The following is a 16,341-nucleotide window of genomic DNA, read 5'->3' on the forward strand; positions in this document are numbered from 1 at the left end:
AAAGGGAAAAACCCTGAGTTTCTAGTACTAGAAGGCCCAGGCAAGTCAACTGATGCAAAAATTTGCTAGGTCCTTCAAAGTATTCTTAAATTCTGATCTTTCTATTATGATTGATCTTGTTCATTAGGAAGATTAATTTGGAATCTACTGCAGGACAGATTGGAAAAAGGAGAAACTGCAAACACGGTCTTCTCAACAACTGCCTTCTCTCTGTCTTTCCCTCCTCCCCACCCCATTATTCCTAGATTACATGTGTCAATATATACTGCCCTAAAACCTCACTGACCTTCTGGAAAACTTTGCAGACCATAATGCCCTTCCTTGGACATCATTTTCTTTTGTGTTTTACCTATCTAATGGAATATAAGCTACTTGAGGGCAGGGCAAGGACTGTCTTGCTTTTTTATATTTGGGTCCCAGTACTTAAGCAGTGATTGGTATATAATAAGCCTATAATAATTGCTTTTTTAAAAATCATCCATTCATTCAAGAAGATCAATTGAGAGGCTATTACAATAGTCCAGGCAAGAAGGGATAAAGACTTGGACCAGTGGTGGTAGCATTGTGTGTAAAGAAGGGATAAATAGAAAAGATGCAGTTTATATGGAACCTGTGAAATTTGGCAACTGACTATGAAAGAAAGGGAAGGAGAGAAGAATTAAGATTGGATTCTTAGAAGAGAAGAATCAAGAATCCGATCTCAATTCTTCTCTCCTTACCTTTGGATATCCAACCCAATGAACACTTACTGAACACCTACTATGTGCCTGGCAGTGTGCTAAGCCTTGGCTTGCTACAAAGAACATCCTTCAATAAATCTTACCAGAGTGTGTTAAGTTTTGTGCATGGACTGTCTTTCATTTCTTCAGAGTGTGGCAGATGGCTTACCACAAATTTGCCCGTCTAGAGAACATTTGCAGTTAAATGGTGAGTAAAGTGTTCAGGAGAGTCTGATCACCTCTCCTACCTCCAAATTCCCTGCAAGTCCCCAGACTAAGTCAATAATAAACACAGTTCATGCCTGGGACTATTCTCAAAGCATTTCCAGCTTGGTAGGATTTGATGAGTGTCTGTGTCACTGGCATAAGTCTTGAGCACCCAGAGTTGCCACTATGCTGTTATGAGATACTAGGGGACTTTTTCACATGAGTAGCTACCTAAAACAAAAATGTTATTTGACTAGGTGAATGAGTAAATATCTAAGAGTAGGAGAGATTGTCAGATATTACCAACTTGGAGAGGAAGTCCCTTCTCTCTGATGAAGGTTTCACATCTCACCACCTCCCTACCCTCACCTCCAAACCTCAGTGACGATAAGCCTTCAAAGAAACTAAAAATAGCTCTTCATTATGGAGACCTCTGATTGGGACATTTCTCATTTCCTTATAGATTCTAAAAACAAGCCTGTTGCAGTTAAAGGGGCTACTGGGCCATGGACATACAAAAGAGAACTAAACCAGAATAGAGTAGTACTGGGTAAATCCAATGTATTCAACTCAACAAATGCTTAATAAAGTACCTACTACATGCAAAGACTAGGAATACAATAATATATAAAATGGTCCCTGTCCTCAAAAAAGGTTATATTCTACTAAGGAAAATTTCTATAACAAATATTAGAAAGGAAAAAATACTAAAAAGTCTCAGAGGTTAAAATGAACTTTTATTTAATCTGATTTTAGAGACTGTATATTGCGAAAGTATTCTCACCTCTCTCTCTCTCTGTGTCTCTCACTGTAGCCATAATGGCTTTTGTTTTCTTTGAATGGCTCAGCTTGCCTCATTGAGCCTCTGGACACTGTGGCTTGCTCTTCCGGGGCAGGAGGCCCGGGGAGCATGCCGGGAAGCAGACAGCTTCCTGTGTGAGGAGTCATGGGGCTGGCTGAGGGGAGGTGTTAATGTCTATGCTAGGGGGAGGGGCCAACTCAGGAACCAATCGGCCCTGGTCATTCGGGCGGAGCTTGATGATGTCACAAACTCTATAAGAGGGGAGAGGACAGCTTGAAGATTCTCTCTCTTCCTTTTCCGGTTGGAGCCAGCGACAGTTACAACGACAGTTACAGAGGCAGTTACGACAGTTACGTCAGTTACAGCCACAGCGACAGACACAGCTGAAGCAGGAGCTGCCAGTAGCAGAGCTAACCTACGGGAGGAAGCTGAACAAAGACTTCAGGCCAGTGGGTAATCTTATTACCATCAAGGGGGAAACATGATTTTGCTTTACGCAATCATGCTTCTCTGTAGCCTCCTGGTTACTCTTGCAAGGCGTACTTATTGGGCCTGGAAGATTATGATCAACATATCAAAATGGGGCTGCTGGTTCATGGGTTGGTTACTGTGGAGCCTAAATAAATGTTTTGATTCTTCTGCCTTCTACTTTGAGAGTTTCTTATATCCGGCGATTCCGAACCTTTCAGACATGTTTATGATCCTCTTCGAGATTATAAACTCTGCCCTCCTGATACATTTGGCGTCACGAACAGGATCGCTAGGTATAAGATCTCTATTTAGAAGCAGAACAATTTCAGAGGAAGAGATGAATATCCCAGGATGGGAGGATCCATTTTATTCCTCCCTAGCAAAAGAATTGGCTAAAAAAGCTGGACCCTGTGAAAACTGGGAACCAAGGCTACGGAGAGGAGATCCTAGGGATTTGGAAAAGTGTTTACGAGAAGTTGGGATTCAGTCAGGGGCATCACTATCTAGGCAAAGCTGGATAGTGTTATCAGCCTACCGGCTAGTATACGAAAGATTGAGATTAAGTGAAAGACGTAGGGGCACTCCTACCCCACAGGAAGAAGAGGAATCTCAGATAGCAGGAGACCAAACTGACTCAAATGAGAACTTTTCTATTAATGTGGCTAAGAGCAACAGGAGACCAAAAAAGCCCAGAGTGCATTTCAACCCAGCCCAGAAAGAGCCTGACTGCCTGCTTCGTCCTAGCCATGGTGGCAGAGGAAGTGAGTGGGGAGAGAATGAGACAATGTTAGGGGTTGAGGCACAAAACACTACTGGGGTTCAGGATGTGCCTCACACAGAGAATAGGAGATGGTTAAATGATCAGACAAGGGCTCGACCCATACAAAGGAGGAAGACAGAAACCCGAGGTGAAGATTCAGTTACAAGGGAAATTCAGGAAGATTTCTCACCGCAAGAGGTCACAGATATTTTGAGTAGATTCAGCCAAAGAATAGGAGAACCATTGATATCTTGGATGGTAAGACTCAGTGATCAAGGGGCCGGTGGAATATCAGTAGATGGGACAGACTGCATGAGATTCATAGGTATCAGCCATGATCCTCTAGTTCAACAAGCTTTTAGGGAACATCATCAGCAAGGAGATGGTGATAGCAGGACTACTCTGTTGGCATTAGCCGCTGTGGGATGCAATAAGAGATATGCTACTGATTCTATGTGGCCCACTGAGCACAGACCCTGGTATTCACTTAGAGACTGTATCATGAGACTAAAGGAGGAGGTAATGAAGACTGCCATTATGACAGGAACTGCAGACAAATATTACAATGATTCAATGGAACTGCCTCATAGGAATTTAATAATTAGGACAGCTCCCCCTGCTTATAAACAACTAATTTTGAATTTATTACTTGGAGAAGTAGGGAGCCGTCTTACAACAGTGATAAATAAGATTTTACAGTTATATGACTTAGGTGACTGGGGAGGGGATAGATCTCCTCGAGAGAGAAGGGTGAATAACCAGCAAACTTGGCGCCAAAGGAGAGTAACAAGGAAAGAAATGTTTACTACTTTATTGAGAGCAGGGGTAGGTTTTGAAATGATAGATGGAATTCCAACCAATGAATTATATAGAATGTACAGAGATAAAGGCCTTGATAACACGAGAAATAGGGAAATAAGAACTGCTCCTGCAAGCCTACAAGCCACTCAGACTGAAGGTGACCTTGTGTGATTAACGGATGAAAACTTGTACATTTGGGGAAAGGCTGGGAGGACAATCTTAGTCTCTATCTAGGGTGGGATCCTCTTGGCTTCCTCATTATGTTCCTTTTGAAAAGAAACATTTCCCACCTGAGTTTGGCTCTGATGTTGGATCTTTGCATAACTGAAATCTCAACCAAACTTGAGATGATTTTATTTGAAGAATTATAGTCCATACTTGTCTATTCTTTTTGTCCTTTGTTTTGGCTAACCTTGTTGCTAGTTTTGTTTCCTTCAGGCTTAAGCACCCTGCACTTTCCGGTGACTGCCTAAGCATGTAGCATTCTTGGAATTCCTGCCAGCTCGTTAAAGAAATGACCTCTGGAATGGGACTTTTTGGGGGCAGGGCCATCTCTACATCCAATTTCAGCATGAAGAAGCTATGGAAAATGAGACCTTCACCCCTCACCCCAAGATTTTGAGCCCCAATCATTCAAGGGGGGGTGGAAATGATGATAGTGTTCTGTTTACTTATTTTGTGTTATCCTTGCTGTGTTGTTTTATTGTTATGATATTATTGATCCTATGTAGTGGATACAAGGATTTAGGGGTGGACATTTGAATTGTTGATAATTGTTTTGGGGATGATTGATTGAAGAGATTATTTTGCTGGGATCTAGGGGTGGATCGCATTTGAATCGTTAACCAATGTTTGGGAATGTCACTGAATGATATGTTTTGCTTTATTGTGAATGATATGTTTTAGTTTCCTTTGTAATTGAATCACAATGTATGTTCTAGGATACATGGCTGATTAGATTATGTATCCTATAACAAGGGGTGGAGTGTAGCCATAATGGCTTTTGTTTTCTTTGAATGGCTCAGCTTGCCTCATTGAGCCTCTGGACACTGTGGCTTGCTCTTCCGGGGCAGGAGGCCCGGGGAGCATGCCGGGAAGCAGACAGCTTCCTGTGTGAGGAGTCATGGGGCTGGCTGAGGGGAGGTGTTAATGTCTATGCTAGGGGGAGGGGCCAACTCAGGAACCAATCGGCCCTGGTCATTCGGGCGGAGCTTGATGATGTCACAAACTCTATAAGAGGGGAGAGGACAGCTTGAAGATTCTCTCTCTTCCTTTTCCGGTTGGAGCCAGCGACAGTTACAACGACAGTTACAGAGGCAGTTACGACAGTTACGTCAGTTACAGCCACAGCGACAGACACAGCTGAAGCAGGAGCTGCCAGTAGCAGAGCTAACCTACGGGAGAAAGCTGAACAAAGACTTCAGGCCATTACAGCGACAGTTACAGCGACAGTTGGAGCCAGAGGCAGTTACAGAGGCAGTTACGACAGTTACGTCAGTTTCAGCCACAGACACAGCTGAGGCAGGAGCTGCCAGTAGCAGAGCTGATCTACGGGAGGAAGCTGAACAAAGACTTCAGGCCAGTGGGTAATCTTATTACCATCAAGGGGGAAACATGATTTTGCTTTACGCAATCATGCTTCTCTGTAGCCTCCTGGTTACTCTTGCAAGGCGTACTTATTGGGCCTGGAAGATTATGATCAACATATCAAAATGGGGCTGCTGGTTCATGGGTTGGTTACTGTGGAGCCTAAATAAATGTTTTGATTCTTCTGCCTTCTACTTTGAGAGTTTCTTATATCCGGCGATTCCGAACCTTTCAGACATGTTTATGATCCTCTTCGAGATTATAAACTCTGCCCTCCTGATACACTCACTCTATCTCTCTGTGTCTCTGTCTCTCTCTGACAGTCTCTTTCTGTGTGTCTCTTTCTCTCTGGGTCTCTCTCATTCTTTGTCTGTCTCTGACACTGTGTGTCTCTGTCCCTGTTTCTGTCTTTCTGTTTCTCTGTCGTTGTCTCTATTTCTCTGTCTCTATCTGTCTGTCTCTGCTTCTCTGTCTGTGTCTCCATCTGTCCCTCTGTCTCTCTCAACTGCATGTGACCCAGGTAAGCAGAGTCTCTTTCTTGCTGGGGGCATAGTCAGTTTGATGGATGCCAATTTGGAATGCCTCTATCAGGTAGAAAGAGAACTGGATGCTAGGGGATTTGGTTCAGTGAACAACAAATCCCAATCAAATCCATTTGCTCCCTGACGGGTAAAATGGAGCTTGGGAGAAAGGCAACCAAGTGAAAATGTAATTCTGAACATGTTAGGAGGAGAAAGCTGCATATGGTACAGACTAGCATGCTTTCTGAGCCCTCAAGATCATAGGCTGGGAGATTTTTTGCTTGCTGTTATCTATTCATTCAGCTTAACACAGAAAAAAGTATTCTGTGTATGTGAGGCTAAAGATATTTGCATCTGGGACGTTTTAATTCTGGTCTTTGGCAACCAAATAAATACATTTATTGGAAAATATGTCGAGGCTGCTTGGGATAGTGGAAAGCTTAACTTCAAGTCCGGGGACCTGAAATCTCATCCTGTCTATATGATCACTCAGTCAGTCAAAAAGCATTTATTAAGCACCTACTGTATGCTAAGCACTGTGCTAAGCCACCTGGGGACATAAAAGAAATGCAAAAGATAGTCCCTGCTCCCAAGAAACTCGTGAAGGAGACCACATGAAAGCAAAAACAAGGTATTGGCCTATATCATTTATAAGATCCCTTCCAGCTCTAGATCCCTATGACTTCTTCCTCAGGGAAAACTCCCAGTACAAGAACACCTCTCCACCAATGCAGATCTCAACCCCCTCTGTTTTAATAGGTAGGTCTTAGAGAGTTTCCTGAGGCACAAAGTTGAATGACTAAACTCTGAAACCTGAGCTAGTTTCACAGGTGGGTTTTGAAATCGGATTTTCCTGACTCTACCAATTTGTTTGGTTGTTCGTCCTTCATTTTTTTTGAAGAGGACCGCGGGTCCTCAGGTGATATCTCGACTTGCCTGTGAACTGGATTTAAGTGTGGCAGAGATGCACAAGATCGTCAGTCTCACTCTCTCTTCCAGAGTCACTGAAGTCCAGTGGTCAGACAAAAGTCAGAATGACTGAGGATGGCCAGGGATGAACTGGATGACCTTGGAGCCTGCCTTTGCTGTCCAGCCAAGCTCTAAGCCCTCCCCAGTGCCTGCTTCAGCAGCTTTCCTGGCCTCTGGAACAACAGCAACAACAAATTTGATAGCTAGAATAAAGAAGCCTTGCATCATTCAGAACATGCTTTTTAAAAAAAAATGTTTAAAAATGAGACTGTTACAAGAGTAAAGAGGATGGCCAAAAATCCCTTTCCTAGTTCAGCGAGAAATCCACCATCTCTAGCAGTCAGACTAAAGAGAATTTTTTTTTAAGACAGCTAAGTTACCGGGTGATGATTCCATTTTTCAGAGCCACCATGACTTGGTAAATAGAGAACTAGGTTTGGAATCCTCCAGAAGACCTGGATTCAAGTCTTGCCTCTGACCTATAATTCATAAAGAATCCTATCTTTGTGAAGCAGAACATATCACTTCACCTCCTAGTGCCCCAGGCAACACTTTAAGGTCAAATAGAAGATGGACTTTCTCATTCAGAAATTTCCCCGTGGTCAAGGAAACTTCTGGGTCAATCCTATCTCCTATCCCTCTCTGCTTTACAAAGGGATCACCCCTCCCATTTCCATCTAGGCTTCTTCCAGAAGGATTCAATTTATACATTTTACTTTACACAAAACAGGGTGGTGCCTTGGGAAAACAGAAACTGAGTCACAGGACTTGAGTTTGAATCCCAGCCCTTTCATTCCCTATCTATGTGACTTGAATTTTATCCAGGCTGAATGAGCCCAGCCCTGCCGTGATTAGCATTTATGCCATTTCCGCTCACAATTGTGTGTTCATTTTCAGTTTCCCATTTAAATTTGTTGCCAGTCTGTGAGTGGATTGGGGACAACAAAAGATGCCCCATGCTGCTTGGCAGCTCTCAAAATTCCAAGTTAAAGATCCAAAGTCTCAATTTTCCTCAACTTTTTTTTTTCATTTTCCCTTCTTCCAGCACATAGAAGGTACTTAATAAATGCTTCATGACTGATTTCTCATTCCAAGAAATGGTAAAAACTTGCTCTTCATATGAAGAAGGGCTTGGATTCAGAGAATACACTATATATCATTTGAATTACATATTTCATTTTTAACTAGTAAGAATTAATTTCCTCTCCCCCACCCCCGCCACTTCCTCAGTTTAAAACCCTTGAAACAAATGTACATAGTCACCAAAAAAGCCATAACCTTGAAAAAAAAATAGTTTTGCTCTAACAGGGCCCAGCCAAACTCATTGGGTTCGCCTTTCATTATTCACCCCCCCACCCCCATTGCTCTTTGCCTGGCCTCATCACAGCCTCAGGAATTTAGCCAAGTGAAACTGACAGCCTTGTAGTGGGGAGGACTGTTTATCCAGGGTCCAAAAGTGTGGACAGAAACAACACAAATGTCCCCACTTCAGCTCTAATCTGAGCCATCTAACCTTCAACTTGTGTGGAGGTGGGGGCCCCAGGGGACCTGCAGGCAGAGGAAAGTCTTGCCAACAGGCTCATCAGAATCTGTCACCAAATACCTCTGCCTCCAAAATTAAATCACACACAATCGTGGTAATACAAATAATTACTCAATATTTGTCATTTGCAAGGCCAAATAGTTCAAATTTATAGAAAGCTGGTCTCAGGGCCAGAAAAACCTGAGTTCTCTGAGTAAGCCTGGGATCTTGGTGTTCTAGCCTAGGGCCTAGGCAATTAAGACTATGAGACAAAGGTGCCAACCTACGTTGGTTGAGGGAACTACCATTATCTGAGTGAATCTTGTATCAATAAAATCACAAATTCCAGTCCCTATCACCAAAATTCACATAGTGTTTTCCTCACCATAACCCTGTGGGATAGGAAATGTACATCTTACGACCGTCATATAACAGATGAGGACCCAATAAAGAAAGAGGGTTGTGGAGGCCCCTTTTTTTAGACACAGAGAACAGAAGGAAAGCCGAAAAGAAGCAAAGATAAGCAGGATAGTTTTGGGGTTTTAGATTATATATGTTCAATCATATAAAACCTAATACCATATTAGTCATGTTGTGAAAGAAGAAATAGACCTAAAGCAGGAAAAAAAAAAACATGAAAAAATACAGAAGGTGAAAAATAGTATGCTTTGATTTGCCTTCAGACTATACCAGTTCTTTCTCTGGAGGTGGGTAGCATTTTTCATCAGGAGTCCTTTGGAATTGTCTTGGATCATTGTATTGTTGAGAATAGCTAAGTCATTCACAGTTGATCATTGTTACAATGTTGCTGTTACTGTGTACAATGTTCTCCTGGTTCTGCTTGCTTCACTTTGTATCAGTTCGTGTAAGTCTTTCCAGGTTTTTCTGAAATTTGCCAAGCAGGATAGTTTTGAAAACTATAAGTTGAATGTATTATATACTGAAAAAGAAAAACAAGAGACCTGCAGCTTCATGTACAATTCTCTTCCTCCTATTCCATGTGGCTGGAAATGCTAAATTTTATTTGGTGTTTGGTAAGTTTGGAACAAAAATAAGATTTTAAAAAACCGATGAGGACGCTGAGGCTTTAGGAGGCAAAGGAACATCCCCAAGGTTACCTGTGGAGTGAGCGGCAGAGCTGGGATTCAAACCTAGGTCTTCTGGCTCTGAGTCTAGCGTGTTTCCTATGTAAGTAAACAGGGGACCTTTTAAAAATCTTGTTACAATGGGTAGAGCCTGGAGTCAGGAAGAGCTGAGTTCAAACCCAGCTTCAGATGCTTCCCATCTGTGTAAACAAGTCATTTAACTTCTCTCTGCCTCAGTTTCCTCATATGTAAAACAGGAATGATATCAGCATCTAAAATGACTGTTGTCATTTAGCTTCAGTCTTCTCATCTGGAAACATGAATAATAATACCGCCTACCTCCTAGGATTGTTGTGAGGATCAAATGGGATAATTATTGTAAGCACCGTTCCTGGCACATAGTAGGTGATATATAAATGATTATTATTAACAACAACACAAATAATAGTAACAAATATTTATAATTTATTTTAATTATACCACAGAGTTGCTAAGGGAAATTCTAGTAATGATGCCATGCTCTCCTCTGTCAAATGGGGATAAAAATAATAGCCCCTTTCTCCCTGGGTTGTTGTAAGGAACAAAGTGCTTTGCAAACCTTAAAATGTTATCTAAATATCTACTATTATCATTGGTAATACAAGTACTCCTCCTCCTCCTCACAATGACAAAAAGTGATAGTTGTCTCAGCTTCTTCATAAATTCACATACAAAGGTGAATGAGATAGGAACTGGAACTTCATGGGATCATAGATTTTGAAGCTAGAAGGGAACTTAGAAGTCATCTAATCCACCCCTTACATTTAACAGATGAGGAAACTGAGGCCCAGAGGAGTTAAGTGACTTACCTAAAGTCACATAGCTATTAAGTGTCTGAGGTAGGATTCGAACCCAAGTCTTTCTAATTTCAAGTGTAGTTTGTTTCCCTTTCAAGAATTTGATAATAATCTTAAATATGAAATTCAAACGTTTAAAATTTCATTTTAGATCACAAATCTCAGAAGGGATTAAAGGCATCCGATGACTTAGAATCCAGCCCTCCCATTTTACAGCTTATAAATAGCCAGACAAAATTTGGTTTATTTTTTAATTGGGCCTTTTGAAATTACTGAGTAAAATATTGACTTATAGCTAGTAGTGTAGTAATATACTGACTTACAGCTAGCAGGAATCCACTGCCAATTTCTGCTACCCTATTTTACAGAATAAATGGGTTGGCATGAATTGAGTGGTTTGCTGAAAGTCATGTTGGTAGTTAAATACTGCGTATAGTAACCAGTACCAGGCCAGACAGCTTATTGTACCTAACGGAGACAACCATGGTGGACTTGAGTGGGCTACAACAATTACAGATGAGAAATGGAAGATTGGGGAGGGGGAAGAGGGAAAGAGCCACTCATGTAAAGAGTTAGAGGACCAATGCAAATCCATGCAAAAAGATAAAGGGAGATGGCAGTAGACCAATGGAAGACTGTAGAAGAGTCACCCAGGTTGGGCAGCATGACCACAGATTCCTTGAGAACAGGGATCATCCCAATTTTCTATTTATGGCCTCAGTGCTTAGCACAGTTTTTTTTTAAATTGTTGTTCAGTTGTTTTCAATCATGTCTGACTCTTTGTGACCCCATTTGGGGTTTTCTTGGCAAAGATAATGGAGTGGTTTGCCATTTCTTTCTCCAGCTCATCTTACAGATGAAGTAACAAGCAAACAGGGTTAAGTGACTTGCCCAGGATCACACAGCTAGGAAGCATCGGGTGCCGGATTTGAAGTCAAGAAGATTCAGCACTCTAACCACTATACCACCTAGGTGCCCTAGCACAGTGGTAGGCACTAAATAAATGTTTCTCCATTCACTGGAGGGGAACCCACATCAATGAGAGAATTATAGAAGCAGCTAGGTAGCTCAGTGGATAGAGTGCTGAGCCTGGAGACAGAAAGAGCTGAGCTCAAATGTGGCCTCAGAAATTTCCTAGCAGTATGACCCTGAGCAAGTCACTTAACCCCCCTCTGCCTCAGTTTCTCTAACTGTAAAAGGGAGATAATAACAGTGCCTACCTCCCCAGGTTGTTGTGAGAATCAAATAAGATAATATTTGTAAGGTGCCTGGCACATAATAAGTGCTTAATCAATGTTCATCTCCCCCTTATAGTAATGCTTATTATAATAACATACTAATGATGACAAAAATTTAAAACTCTTTAAGGTGTGCAAAGTGATTTGCATGTCTCATCTCAACCATGTGATGCTCACAAACGGCTGGTGCTTTCATTAGCCCATTTTGCAGGCAGGGAAACTGACCCTCAGAGAAGTTCAGTGATTTGTCCAGAGTCACACAGCTAGTAAACATGCACAGCTGGTTTTGACCCCAAGCTTCCTGATTCTAAGTCCAACAGTCCTTCGGGTTCAGTACTGCCTCGGGAGTCAGGAGGTATGGGTAGGAATTCTGCTTCTGACACTTACCAGCTGTGTGACCTTGAACAAGGAAGGGGACTGCCCCAGGGGGTTGACCCTGGAGGTCCCTCCTGGCTCCAGAATTATGGTTCTAAGATCCACCGGAGTATTTGGACTGCATGAATAGTGTTTGTGCTAGCTGGCTACAATAATAAACTTGATGGTACTTTGTAAAATGTTAGTGGTTGTTGTTATTAGAATACAAAAGACATAAAAAAGAAACACAGACTCTAGAGAACCTTATAGTACAGTTGGGGGAAGGGCAGGAAGGGAGTGGGAACCATAAAACTTGTCTTCAATTGAGAAATAATGTTGTATTGACTGATTATATAACTGCTGAAGGGAAGTATTTGGAAATTAGGACCATGTGACGGGCTCACCTGGGCACATCTGGGAAGGTAGTATGTACATATTATAGTGGGGGCTGGTATTAGGATGCAGCATTAGCCTTTTTTTTTTTAATAGTTTATGACTCCTTTTGAGTCTCGATAGCTATATGACGCAGTGATTTGCAGGACCAAGTTTTATTCAAAAGGAGTTTTATCTTAATTCAATGATAGAAAGGCATGTACATTCCTTGACTTTTTATTGGTACTTTTCATAGCATCTTTTTGTGAAATAAAGATGAGAACCCAAAGTCAGTTTCACTCTGCTGTCCTGCACTTTTTGGAAGAGGGGAGAGAGGGGAACCAGAACTGCAATTTCATTGGTATAACTGGCTGACCCTTGCCCTGAAAGAGATTAAAGAGGCAAAAGAGCCATATGTACAAAAATATTTATAATAACTTTTCATAGTAGCTCCAAATTGGTAATCTAAAAGGCTTTCCTCCTATTGGGGAATAACTAAACAAATTATGGCATACGAATGTCACGGAATATTTTTGTGCCACAAGAAATGATGAAATGTGCTGTTTCAGAGGAAATTGGGAAGATCTTTATCAACTGATCAGAGGGAAATAAGCAGAATTAGAACCACTTCTAGGACAACAACAATATAAAGAAAAACAACTTTGAAAGACTTTAGAACACTGATCGATGCAATGATAAATTATGAGTTCAGAGGACCAAAGAGAAAACTTGCTATCTACTTCCTGCTACAGTAGTGCAAAGAGAGACGTGCATATTTGGACATGGCCATAAGGGTAACTTGTTTTTCTGGATTATGTATATTTGTTTTTCTTTCTTAATGGTTCAATGAGGTGAGGGACAGTGGAAAGGACAGATAATAAATGCTGGGGTTTTTTTTTTTAAGGACTTGCATGAAATAATGAAGAGCAAAATGAGCAGAACCAAGAGAACATTTTATACAGTAACAGCGATATTGTTTTAAGAATGACTTTGAGCGATTAAGTTATTTTGAATATTATAAATACCTAAATTATCTATAAAGGACATATGAAGAAAGATGCTATCTCCATCCAGAAAAAGAAGTGATAAATAGAAATATGTATAGAATAATTTTACATATATATACATATACCTATACCTATTTGGGTCTAATGGTAGCCATCTCTAAGGCAGGGGAGAGGGGAGAGAAGAAAAAAAAAAGAAATTTACGTGATAATTTTGTTGCATATTTGAAAGGAATAGCAAGTTGTGTGTAGTAGACTTATAGTTTCACATGCAATCATCTTTTTTATTGTACTGTTATAGAAATGTTTTTTATTCCATAAATTAAAAATAATTTTTTAAAAGAATCTATTGGAGAAAATAATTTTTCATTGTGATGAATGAGTAAATTTCTACCAACACCAAGCACTACTTAGTCTTAGGTGCCTGGGACTCTGACAGGTTAAATAATTTGCTTAGAGTCACATGGATGGTATACCAGCATCTGAACTCAGGTCTTCCTGACTCAGGCATATACTTTATCCACTGAGTTCAAATACTGGTCCTAATTCCAGCTGCCAGTGTGATATCATCCTTCTCTTCTGAATCTCAGTTCTGTCATTTGTCAAATGACTGACTAGGACTAGGTGACCTATAGGGTGCCTTTTAGCCCTAGGGGCTGCTAGGTGGTACCAGGGATAGAGCACTGGATCTGGAGTCAGAAAGACCCAAGTTCAAATCCTGCCTCAGCTACTTATTAGCTGTGTGACCCCAGGCAAATCACTTAACCTCTACCTCGGTTTCCTTCACTGTTCAAGAGATAATAACAACACCTACCTCACATGGTTGTTGTGAGTCTCAAATGAGATAGTAATAATGAATAATCAAATGAGACGATACTTATAAAGCACTTAGCACACAGTAGGCTGTCAATAAATGTTTTATTCTCTCCCTCTTTGTCTATTATTGTATATTTGATTGGTAGCCTTAGGAAGTGGGGAGGAGAAGAGAGGGCCACTTGGAAATCTTTACGTTCTGAAAAGGAAGTTTGGCAAAAGAATGCTTGCTACACTTAGATTATCAGGAGGATCAGAGTTCAAATCTTGTCTCTGATGTTTACTATGTGACCCTAAGCAAGTTCTTTAACCTCTTTGGGCAAATTTCATTTCTGGTGGCCTCATTTTCCTCTACTGCCAAAAGAATGTAAAAATACCTGCACAACCTACTTCCCACAGAAGTTTTTTTGGAGAGGTGGGGGCAGGGGGGGGGGGGGTTGGGGTGGGGTGGGATGGCAATCGGGGTTAAGTGACTTGCCCAGAGTCAAACAGTTAGTGTCTAAGGTTGGATTTGAACTTGGATCCTCCTGATTCCAGGGCTGGTGCTCTAGTCACTGCACTATCTCTTACAGCATTTTTAAGGACCATATGAGATAAGGCATAAAATGCTTACAGATGGTACCTACTATTATAACAAGTTTATCTGGAGACTGTGGACTTTATCCTACTTTAAAAAATTATAAATGTGCAAAAAGGTTACAATTCCATTCTCTTTTACTCATTTAAATCCCACCCCCTCCTTGATTTCAATTTAATTCAGCCTTTCCTGTCGTTTCCTCACTAAAGCACATTTAAGTGATTACTGGGTGTCCTTCCCCAGGTCCCCCGACAAAGCGATCCCACAGGAGCCCAGGTAAACTTAAGCGTTTCCTGGAGTCTGCGATTGTCTTTATTTTCAAGTGACCTTCCATTTAGCGGGGCTTTGGCGCCGGGTCTTGTGCTTTCATGGGGTGAAAAAGCCCTTCCTTTCCTTCGCAGGTCTGCAATAACAAGGGCTCTGTGGGGGAAGAGGAAATGAGCAGCGTCCTTAACCAGAACACCCTGTACCTTTCTAAACATTAACCATTGTTAAGAGACCGCAGTGCGCAGATGTCCTGGCCGCAAAAATCAACAGCTGGAATCAGACATTACCTGCAGATAGCCAGATTCTACCACAAAGTGCTTTTAATTTCTTTCAGTCTATCTACAGTTAAAAAAAAAATCTCACCTCTCTCTCTTTTTTTCCAGCCCCAGTTGTCACACTTCTATCTCTCTTTTGCAAATTACCTGTTGATCTAGCGTGCTAAGAAAACAGTAAAGGCTTCCTGCATCATTTGTCTAAGGGAGAGCTGGCACAGTGCCATGTGTGGCACATCCTCTTTGCAAAATGACTCGAGGAGTGGGGAGGCAGCTGAATTAAAAATAAAAAAAAAAAGCCCCAGTCTCTGCTTCCCCTCTGTTACAAGGGGTATCTATTGGAAAGATCTGTGTTTGCACTCACAGAACTCACTTTGCTCTTGCTATTTACTGTTTGGGTTTTGGCCTTTTAAATTTTTCCTTCTTTTGGCAAATGTGAACCAGAGAATTAAAAACTGGCTGATCCTATCAAAGAGCCCAGGGTATTAGAAACACCTAGAGGCAATATCAAAATCACGACCTGCTTCCAGAATATCCTTTCTGCAAAAACAAAACAAAACAAAAAAACAGTTTTCCTATGACATTGCTTTCAACTTAGTGGCTGCATTTGCCTAGCACCAACTCCTCCTCTGTCAGTCATCATACAGGCACGGTGGACAGAACTCTGCTCCTGGTATCAAGGGAGACTTGAGTTTCAAAGAGTCAGTCAATCTACAAGCATTTATTAAGCTGGAAGGGACTTCAGATGCCATCTACTCCAATGCCTCTTTTCTTTACATATGAGGAAAGTGAGACTCAGTGAGATTAAGTGATTTGCTTTAGGTCAGCTCCAGAGGCATAAACTCTTGGAAGACGTGAGAGCTAGCTAACCTGCTCCAAGTAAAATTTCCAGCTTTTTCATATCCTTGGGTTCCACTAATCACACTTTCCTGGTTTGTCATCACCCTTGGTAATGACTCTGGGAAAAATCTATGATCTGCCATTGACTTCTCTCATCTTTCTCATTCTGTGTGTTTCAGGTCAATGTTATCTTGACCCTAAAGACAGGCAATGTGGGACAGTGGAGAGAACACTGCTCTTGGAATCAGGGGAGACCTCAATTTCAATCATCAGCTAATCAGCAAGCATCTTTTAAGCACTACTATATGCCAGACTAACATTTAA

The sequence above is a fragment of the Trichosurus vulpecula genome, chromosome 5 (genome assembly GCF_011100635.1).
Source record: "Trichosurus vulpecula isolate mTriVul1 chromosome 5, mTriVul1.pri, whole genome shotgun sequence".
In the NCBI taxonomy this organism is placed as follows: Eukaryota; Metazoa; Chordata; class Mammalia; order Diprotodontia; family Phalangeridae; genus Trichosurus; species Trichosurus vulpecula.